The following is an 11,166-nucleotide window of genomic DNA, read 5'->3' on the forward strand; positions in this document are numbered from 1 at the left end:
CCCCCCAAAAGGAAGCAGAACCAATACTATAATATATACTATATAGAAAATTAGACTTGAATGGATCAGGGAGACCATACTTGGCCATCTTGACGTGATCACAGTTTTCCTTTTAAGTAACCTACCGTACAGGGTTGTTGCTAGGTACAACAGACCAAATTTAATGCAATTCTAAATTGCGAAGAGGGCAGTATTAAAATTATCTAAATACAGTGCCTTGAGGGAAATTAAAGGACATGGAGCCAGTGTGGCATAGTGGCTTAAGTGTTGGACTATGACACTGAAAACCAGGGTTCAATTCCCTGCTTGGCCATTAAATCCACTGGGTGAGATTGGGCAAGTAACACGTTCTCAACCTCAGGGGAAGGCAGTGGCAAACCTCCTCTTAACAAATCTTGCCAAGAAAACCCTGTGATAGGGATGCCATAAGTTGGAAATGAGTTGAAGGCACACAACACCAAACAACAAGTATGCAAATACTGTAAAAGAAATAACCATATCTGCTTATTGAATTGTTCAGAAATGTCTGACCCCAATGGAGACTGCAATCATGCCATCACATAATTTTTTAAAAAATTACAAGTTATTTGGGTGCTGTAGAATTTACTGTAAAAGAATCAAGTTTTACTACTTTTTTTTTCATATCAGCCATGTCCAGAAGCAAGTTCCTCCATGTTCAGTAGTGCTTATTTCTTTAGCTAATTTTCACAGGGATGCAATCTTAGGCAATCATGCAACCCTCTGTCTTTTGTTGGACTGCAAATCCAACAGTTAAGAATGCTTGGAAATGCAGACCGACAATACAGTACTTGGAGATGAGAACCAGGATGGTGTAGAGGTCTGAGTGTTGGACTAGGAGTCCAGGAGGCCATGGTTTGAATCCTCATTCAGCCATAGATAATCACTGGGCAAGCCACACTCTCTCCACCTTTGAAGAAGACAATGGCAGACTTCTGAATAAATCTTGCCAAGAAACCCCTATGACATGGTTCCCATAACTTAGTCAAGGGACATAAGAGCAACAACATCTGAACAGCCACATGTTTTCCACTACTGCTGTAAAAATAATGCAGTTTGACACCACTTTAAGTGATGTAGCTCCATCCTAAGGAATCTTGGGATTCACAGTTTTAAAAGGTCTTTAGCCATCTCTGCCAAAGAGTGCTGATGCCTCACAAAACTACAAATGCCAAGCTTCTGTAGGATGGAGTCATGGCAGTTAAAGTGGCATCGAGCTACATTATTTCTACAGTGTATATAGATATACCCCTGGTTACGGTTATGACCTAAAAAAACCAATATGTCTTTGGTCCAGATTATGTGAGAGTCAGTATCTCCCCATATGAATCTGACTGAGTCTCAGAGGAGGGTTTTCTTTCACTCCCACCACCCTTACATCTGATGAGGACATGGGAGAGAACCATCTTGGTGTCTGCTCTTAGGCTCTGGAACTCTCTTCCACAGGAGGCTTCGTTGGCACCCTCTCTACTGTCTTCTCACCTACAGGTAAACACATTTTTATTTATGCAAGACTTCAGCTCATAACTTGCTGCAGAAAAGTCTTTTAATGGGGTATGCTGTGATTTTAACTTTTTGCTATGTTTCATATCATAGAATCATAGAATCGTAGAGTTGGAAGAGACCACTAGGGCCATCCAGTCCAACCCCCTGCCATGCAGGAAATCCAAATCAAAGCATCCCTGACAGATGGCCATCCAGCCTCTGTTTAAAGCCCTCCAAAGAAGGAGACTCTATCACCCTCCGAGGGAATGCATTCCACTATCGAACAGCCCTTACTGTCAGGAAGTTCCTCCTAATGTTCAGGTGGAATCTCTTTTCCTGTAGCTTGCATCCATTGTTCCAGGTCCTGTTCTCTGGAGCAGCAGAAAACAAGCTTGCTCCCTCTTCAACATGACATCCTTTCAAATATTTAAACAGGGCTATCATATCACCTCTTAACCTTCTTTTCTCCAGGCTAAACATCCCCAGCTCCCTAAGTCGTTCCTCATAGGGCATGGTTTCCAGACCTTTCACCATTTTTGTCGCCCTCCTTTGGACACGCTCCAATTTCTCAATGTCCTTTCTGAATTGTGGCGCCCAGAACTGGACACAATATTCTAGGTGGGGCCTGACCAGAGCAGAATACAGTGGCACTATTACTTCTCTTGATCTAGACACTATACTTTTATTGATACAGCCTAAAATTGCATTGGCCTTTTTAGCTGCCGCATCACACTGTTCACTCATGTTCAACTTGTAGTCTACTTGGACTCCTAGATCCCTTTCACACGTAGTTTCATTCAGCCAGGTGTCACCCATCCTATATTTGTGCATTTTATTTTTCCGCCCTAAGTGCAATACCTTACATTTCTCCGTGTTGAATTTCATTTTGTTAGCTTTGGCCCAGCTTTCTAGTCTATTCAGGTGATTTTGAATCTTGATCCTGTCCTCTGGGGTATTAGCTATTCCTCCTAATTTGGTGTCATCTGCAAATTTGATAAGTATGCTCCCAATTCTGTCATCCAAGTCATTGATAAAGATGTTGAATTAACACTGGGCCCAGGACAGAGCCCTGTGGGACTCCACTGGTCACTTCTCTCCAGGATGAAAAGGAGCCATTGTTGAGCACCCTTTGGGTTCGGCCAGTCAACCAATTACAAATCCACGTAACAGTTACCTTGTCTAGTCCACATTTTACAAGCTTGTTTGCAAGAATGCCATGGGAAACCTTGTCAAAGGCCTTACTGAATTCAAGATATACTATATCCACAGCATTCCCTTCATCTATCAAGCTGGTAATTTTATCAAAGAAAGAGATTAGATTTGTCTGGCATGACTTGTTTCTCTGAAACCCATGTTGAGTTTTGTCATTATGGAATTGCCATCTAGATGTTCACAGACTCTTTGTTTAATTATCTGCTCCAGAATCTTTCCTATTACTGATGTCAGACTAACTGGACGATAATTGTTGGGATCCTCTTTTTTCCCCTTTTTGAAGATGGGAACAACGTTTGCCCTCAACCAGTCTGCTGGGATCTCTCCTTTTTTCCAGGAGTTTTCAAAGATTATTGCCAATGGCTCCAATATTACATTTGCCAGTTCTTTTAGTACCCTTGGATGGAGTTCATCTGGTCCCGCAGACTTAAATTCATTTAGATTAACAAGGTGTTCCTCTACTATCTCTTTACTTATTCTGTGCTGAAATTCCCCAATTCTGTCCTCTGCTCCATTATCCTCAGGTTGAGCACCCTTTTCCTTTTCTGAGAAGACTGAGGCAAAGAAGGTGTTGAGTAATTCTGCCTTTTCTCTGTCCCCTGTTAATATTTTGCCATCCTCTCGATGCAGTGGCCCTACCATTTCCTTCTTCTTACTTTTGCTGCGGACATATCCAAAATAGCCCTTTTTATTGTTTTTAACCTCTCTAGCAAGTCTGAGTTCATTCTGCGCTTTAGCTTTTCTGACTTTACCCCTGCACATGCCTGCTATTTCTTTGAATTCCTTTTTCGTGATTTCCCCCTTTTTTCCATTTCTTATACATGTTCCGTTTCAAACTTAGCTCAGTTGAAAGTTCCTTAGTCATCCATCCTGGTTTCTTGAGACACCTCCCATTTTTCTTTTTCATTGGAACTGTTTGAAATTGTGCTTTCAGTATCTCCCTTTTGAGAGTCCCATCCGTCCTGAACTCCTTTATCTTTTAGTATTTCTGACCATGGAATTGCCCTCAATACTTCTCTAAGTTTACTGAAATCCGCTCTCCTAAAATCTAGAATGTGTGTTTGACTATGCCTGGCTTCTCCTTTCCACTATATTACAAACTCCAGGAGAGCATGGTCACTTCTACCTAAGGATCCCACCACTTGCACCCCATTAACCAAGTCATCCTTGTTGGTTAGGATCAGATCTAGAATAGTTGAACCCCTTGTTACCTCTTCCACCTTTTGGACAATAAAATTGTCTTCCAGGCAAGTGAGGAATTTGCTAGACCTTGAGGATTTTGCTGAGTTTGACTTCCAGCAAATATCAGGATAGTTGAAGTCACCCATCACTACTACATCTCTCCTTTCTGACTGTGTGGTCATCTGTTCTAGAAAGACATCATCCAATTCCTCAGTCTGACTTGGGGGTCTGTAGTAGACTCCCACCGTAACATCCTTGTTGTTTCCCTCCCCTTTAATTTTTATCCAGATGCTCTCCACCTGGCTTCCAGGATTGATAATAATAATAATAATAATAATAATAATAATAATAATAATAATAATAATAATAAGGTTTATTTGTATACCGCCCTTCTAAAAACTTAATCAAGGCGGTTTACAACAGATTCACATAACAATAACATAACAATGCATATCTCAGTACAACAAATATCAATACAAATCTCAATACATCACAATAGCAATAGCATATAGCAATACATTTCAATACAGTAAACATCAATACAAATCTCAGTACATAACAATAACAATGCATATCTCAATACAGCCAGCAGCAAAACAGCACAATACAATAAAATACAATATCAAATTTACAACAAGCTAGCCGGGGCACAGCTCAGTGCCTGCCTCCCCCAGGACAAAATAGTTGCGCAACTGCGCAGTTGTGATGGTTTCAGTCCGAAGGCGGCCTCCCTGTGGCGATGCGCAGAAGCGCAGGTGTCCTCTCTGCCCAGGGAGCCGCCCGACAGCGACAGCAGCAGCAGCAACTCGCACAGTTCCTTGGAGGCAGGCACGGGGGTGGGACAGGGAAGGAAGCCAGGCAGGCCGGCTATATGCGCGCCGCTCCCACCAGCACGCCCACTCCCCCGCCTTCCCCCAGGTGTTACTCATCCCTCCTCGGTCCTGGCTTGTTGCTGAGGTGTCGGGATGGTTTCAGTCCGAAGGCGGCCTCCCTGTGGCGATGCGCGGAAGTACAGGTGTCCTCTCCGCCCAGGGAGCCGCCCGGCAGCGACAGCAGCAGCAGCAACTCGCACAGTTCCTTGGAGGCAGGCACGGGGGTGGGACGGGGAAGGAAGCCAGGCAGGCCGGCTATATGCGTGCCGCTCCCACCAGCACGCCCACTCCCCCACCTTCCCCCAGGTGTTACTCATCCCTCCTCGGTCCTGGCTTGTTGCTGAGGTGTCGGGATGGTTTCAGTCCGAAGGCGGCCTCCCGTCCTGGATCTCTTCACTGGTGTAAGTATCTCTGACATATAGTGCTATTCCTCCTCCTTTCCTGTTTGGCCTATTTCTCTTAAAAAGGTTATACCCCTCTATTTCCACATTCCAATCATGAGACTCATCCCACCAGGTTTCAGTGATGCCTATTATATCATATTTACTTTGTTGTATTAGGAGTTCGAGTTCATCTTGCTTATTTCCCATGCTCTGTGCATTAGTGTAGAGACATCGCAGACCATGGGTCCCTTTTACTTGCTGCCTGTGCAAGTTTTTTTGCCTCCCACTGTTGGGTCCTTGCACTTTTTTTCTTGTTTCCTCTATGTCAGTTTGACTATTTTCGCCCTCCCTTTCGCCTTCCTTAATATTGTCTCCCTTCCCCACGGAACTCAGTTTAAAGCCCTCCTGATCAAGTTCTTGAGACTGTTGGCAAAAAATTTCTTCCAACTGGCGTGAGATACAACCCGTCCGTTGCAAGAAGTCCCTCCTCATGGAACCGCAGCCCATGATCGAAGAATTCAAATCCTTCTCGGCGGCACCATCTGCGGAGCCAGTTGTTCACATCTGCTATTTTCCTCTCCCTTCCTGGACCATGCCCTTCAACTGGCAGAAGAGACGAGATGACAACCTGTACATCCTTTCCTTTCAGCTTCCTACCAAGCGCCTCGTAATCCCTTTTCATGTCCTGAAGGCTGTGTCTTGCAGTATCATTAGTTCCCACGTGGACCAAAAGGAAGGGGTATTTGTCAGTAGGCTTGACCAGTCTTGTCAGTCTCTCTGTCACATCATGGATCTTTGCACCTGGAAGACAACACACCTCTCGAGACATCTTGTCAGGCCTACAAATCACTGCTTCTGTACCCCTCAGCAAGGAGTCCCCCACTACGACCACACGCCTCCTCCGAGGCTTAGCAGCGACTGTTTTAAGTGTTTTAAATTAATATTTATTTAATTGTTTTTAAACTGTATGGTTTTAAACTATATTTAGTTTTTTTTAAAGTTTGTACTTTGTACACCTTGTGGTAGATGCTGGTATTGATTTAGCTACATTTGGTATTAGTTTATATGGCAAGGCACAATGGGCTCCACATTGGGGGGAACTGTGAGGGATTAAGAGGGTCAGTCCAGCAACATTTTACAGAGCTACATATTCCCTGTTCCTGATCCATTGCACTAGGTGTTCAGTTCTGGACTTTTCCTGAGCAAAGAGATATTTTAGTTAGAAAAACAGTGTAGGGAGACTATTGTTTGAAAGTTCTTTGTATTTAAATCAAATTGTACCTGCAAGTTTTAGATACTAGGAGCCAGATAACCTATGAGAAAGAAACCAGTAGGTACAATGGGTTTTGTTGTTGCTGCAAATAAATTAATTGTTCAGATTAAGAGAATTCCCAGAGGGTGAAGAAGTCACTTCATTGAGCTGCTGTCAGAATTTAGGAGTGTGCCAGTAAAAAGACAACAGATATTTCAAGAGAGATGTGAATAAACAATCAAATTAACTACAGCAGTAGCCACTCCCTGTTGACAAGCCAAAACTCAAGAGAGTATGGCAGTTGCGTTGTTAGAATGGTGGCAACAAGTGCTTGATTCACCCTTCCTTTAGAATCACCTCCTGAGCCATCTCTAGATGGAAAGTTAGAACAGCGGGACAAATTGCAGCTTGAAGGTGGTCCAAAGGCCATTTTTGCAGCCTTCACCAATGCTGCAATGTACAAAAAAAAGCTTTTCTTGTATTCCTGGAGACTTCCTGCAAGCAGTAGTTTTGGAGGAAGTGGTGGCAAGGTTATCCCAAGGGCCCAAAAATAAAACCTACAAGTGCATTTTGGGTAATTTCCAGACTTTGTGCACTTTGTGGTAGATGCTGGTGTCAAAGATTTGGCTCCCAGAGCAAGTAAAGCCACTGATCCCTAAGACAGATAAATTGTTCCTAGGATAGCATCAGCACCTGACATTCTTGAGACACTGGCTATTCTTGCCAGAGTGAAAACTGGAGAGACCTCATGCACTTTTCAATAGTTATGTAAAAGAGGAAATTCATCCGGTGTTACTTGTTATCTGGTTGCATGACAAGCCACTTGGAAGAGCCCACTGTTGATGCCTGGTCTGGAGGAGCTGTAATCCTCCCCTCCTCTGGTTGGGCATAAAATTTCCCCACAATGTCCCTAACTTAGCATCATTCAGGCATTGTGGGAACCTAAAAGGGAAGTTAGACCCAGTCACCCAATAATGCTTGAAGCACTACTTTGACAATTGTGTGGGGATCCTACTAGGTTATACTGACCTTGTTGGGGAGAGCAGAGGACACTTTACTCTGTGTCCCCTGCCCAGATCACTGAGGAGGAAAGATCAGAAAGTGACCATGTAGCCTTAGTAGGGTAGAGCCATGCTGATGAAAAAGTCTGCTGAGACATAGAAAATGTTACAAGCTTTTAGCACTTTCAAGTTAGGTCAAACATGTACAAGGCATTCTGAACCAGATCCTCAAACATCTCGACATGCTTTGCTGATGAGGAGATTCCAGTTAGAATAACATTTCCGCTTCAGAACTGTAGGGCTCCTCAGTTTAAGTCATATATCTGCATGCAAATTTGCTACACATTGGCCCCACAAGCATTCACACCAGACTTGTTGTACATGCGGATTGCAAGATAGTTTAGACATGTGCAAGACCTAGAGTTGGGTTGCGACCTCTTTCTATACGCCTTTCAGGGATTAGCTATCCCTCAGTTCTCTGTGCAAAATGAGAATGGAACTTAGAGCTGTTGCACTAAGAGCATACAAAGATAAAATCTATTGCATAATCCTTAGTAAAAGCATCAGTAGCTATTGTTCCTTTTGATACGACCCCCAAAGTGGGTCTAGGATACTAATGTTACCAAAAGAGCTTACAGAAGGGTGTGTGTACATGTCACTTTCCTAATCCTTCTCTGCTAAACATCCTATAGTTGTGGGATCAGCTGTACCAATGATTGTGACACTAGGAATTTTCACATCAGCTCATTAGTCACTTAGGGTACAATCCTAAAACCCACTTATCTGGAAGTAAGCCAAACTGAACTCAATGAGCTTTATTTCTGTGTACACATATAAGATGCTATCCTATTTGTTGTTGTTGTTGTTATCTGCTGTCAAGTTGGCTTTGACTTATGGAGATCAAATGAATGAGATATCTCAGAATGGCCTGGGGCCATTCACACTACAGAATCATAGCGCTTATTTTACTTTGACTGCCATGATTCCATCCTAGGATTGGTAGTCTGGTGAAGCACTAGAGCTCTCTGGCTGAAAATTAGAAAAGCCCCTCCTTAAACTGCAAATTCCACAGTTCCATAGAACAGAACAATGGACCTTATCACACAGAGGAACTTACCATGGGTAAAATGCTTGCAAAATGTTCCTGAATCGTTGCAGAAGCATGAATCATTGAAGCATCCCACTTCTCTCCCGTTGACGAAGTGTTCGCGGAGAAGCTGTTTTTTGAATAACAGGATATCCCGTTATTTAAAAAATGGCTTCTCTGTGAACAATTTGACAACTGAAGAAAAGTGGGATGCCTCAATGACATTTGAGAAGTGCAACGAACGATCACACCTTCGCGCTTTTGCAACAGTTCAGGAACGTTTTACCCACGGTAAGGCTCCGTTTGATAAGGTCCAATGACAGCTAAAGTGAAACAGTAGTATTATAATTCTGCATGTTAGGAAGGATCGAATTAGGGGAATTTTAATTAGCTCAAATACGAGAGGCATGTCCTAACAACGCACACACAGGATCGTGTCCCTAGATGTATACCAGAGGTCGCCTAGTCCACCCCCAAGAGAAAGAGACTCGGATACCAATGAGGTGCAATTAAACTATGAACATTTATTAAAGTCACACAACACAAGGGATCACACACGCACACACACATTCAATGCTGTAGCAGGGGAGGGGTGAGATTGGGGAGTAAAGGAAGGAAGAGAGAGGCACCGTTGGGAATATTACTTTAGACGTCTTCTCCAGGAAGTCGGATGTAATGTAGGATGGATAGTGGATCACAGCCGCGGGGACGGGAAAAGAAAGGAACGGCCACGGTGGCTTAGGAGCTGAGTTCTGGTGGGCAAAGCTAACTAGAGGCCCGGTGACAGTGAGCTTGGCTTCGCTCAGTGATTTCAGAGGATCAAGGATGCTCTTTGGAATCTCAAGCTCAAACAACTGAATGCTCAAAAGCCCAAAGTGGAGCTGAAAACTTGGATCTTATATAGGGCTAAACATATCCTCAGGCAATGGCTTGCCTGCGAGACAAAGGCGTTGACTGCTTGGGCTTTGTCTAAGCCGAAAGCTACACAATAGTTGCACAATGCATGAGGTCTGACACTTTTCGGGAGAGCAGTTACCTTGATGGCCGAGCCGTTAAGCTAATCACTGGCTCATTAAGAAGGAAGTCACAGCTATTGTCTTCCTTGTGCTGGTCCCTGCGAATCTGGTTTTGCAACTCCCAAAAACTTCCTCTGAAAGGTTTAAATCTACCTTTTTCCTAAGACCATGCCTTGGCAGGGCAGCTGGCTACGTGGTCTCCTCACTCTTAGGTTAATGGCGGATCGCTGTGGGGTCAGTCAGGGGTCATGGCTTCAGACTGCATGGCACCCAAAATTTTACATAAATCCATACTCGGTAACATGCAATATGACTAAGCCCCTACTAACCAAACGCCCTGTTCAGGTTTTCAAGCTCAAGGCCATGGTATCTTTGGTTGAACAAATCCATCTGTAATGTGAGCTTCCTCTTTTCCTACTGCCCTCCACTTTACTGAACATTAACATCCTTTCTAATGAGTCATGTCCAATATATCCAAAGTAAAATAACAAAGGCCTTTATCACACTAACCTGTTATCTCACAGCAATTGTGTTGTTTAAGCAAACGGAAACATACCAGTATGGAAAAATCACTATCATACCTTCTCTGCATTAGTACTATGGTGCCACTTGGGTGATACACATTCCTTCAATCAGTCATTCCACATTGCTTTGCTGACACTTACTTCCTCTCCATGTCCATCCTATATAGCGCATGCATACTGCTTATTTTTTCTTTCCTATTTTTGTCACAATTGCACAGTATTGATGCTTCTTTGCTCTGTCAATTGAAATTACATGCGTGCTCAATACAGCTAATAATCTACTACCTCATTCACATGTTTGCAACATGCGTCTATCCATCTGTTGAAATCATTTTTGAGTAATTGCAGCATGTTGGAGATCTATCACAGCAGCACTATAGTGCAATTATGGCAAAAGAAATTATAAAAAATAAAATGCTGGGGAAAAGAGTAAAAGAAACATGGGTCTGTTACAGACTGCCAAAATAAAGCTGCTTCGGGTCTCTTTGGAGGTATGCTGTTTAAATGATGCATGCATCCTAAGAATCCGGAAGCTGCACCAAAGCTGCCCTCCTGTGCTTAGGAATGGAGTGTGGCTTTGGTGCGACCTCCGGACTCTTAGGACCCATGCATCATTTAAAGAGCATACCTCCAAAGAGACCCAAAGCAGCTTTATTTTGGCAGTCTGTAACAGGCCATGGTTCCTCCACACCATGTTGCCCTCTATGTCTCGACACTGAAAGTGACAGAAGTGACTCTGCCTGAGGACAGTGAGGGGAAGAAGAGGACAATGACACCCACTCATACCATAGCACTGCTGGAATATCAGAATGAATATATCATACCAGCAGAATAAAACTGTCACACCGAAAGCAATAGCTGAACAGAAGTGATACTGGAGCCCTTAACACGGGGTCGGCAACCTATGGCCCGAGGCCTTGGGACCGGCCCCAGCCCGGTCCTGCTGCCGATTGCCGCCAATCGCGCTCCTTCCCTGGCTTCCTGAGAGGCCAGGGAAGAAGGTGGAGGCCGGCCGCGATCGCAGACGGCAATCATGCTCCTTCCCAGGCCTTAAAGGAGGCCTGGGCCTCCTAAAGGGCAGGGGAGGAGGTGGAGATCGCAGCGATCGCGGTCGGCCTCCACCTTTTTCCCTGG

The 11,166-nt window shown here is 44.0% G+C and overlaps 1 protein-coding gene across 1 annotated transcript in view; it reads left to right on the top strand.

The window, feature by feature from the left end:
• Positions 1–1,240: 1,240 nt before the first annotated feature.
• RHOV (ras homolog family member V) overlaps positions 1,241–11,166 on the top strand; it is a 52,684-nt gene continuing 42,758 nt past the window's right edge. Inside the window, exon 1 of the mRNA XM_042446501.1 lies at positions 1,241–1,506. The gene's annotated coding sequence lies outside the window, so the exon portion shown is untranslated. The remainder of the gene's footprint in view (positions 1,507–11,166) is intronic.

Source organism: Sceloporus undulatus, chromosome 1, assembly GCF_019175285.1.
Source record: "Sceloporus undulatus isolate JIND9_A2432 ecotype Alabama chromosome 1, SceUnd_v1.1, whole genome shotgun sequence".
Classification (NCBI taxonomy): Eukaryota; Metazoa; Chordata; class Lepidosauria; order Squamata; family Phrynosomatidae; genus Sceloporus; species Sceloporus undulatus.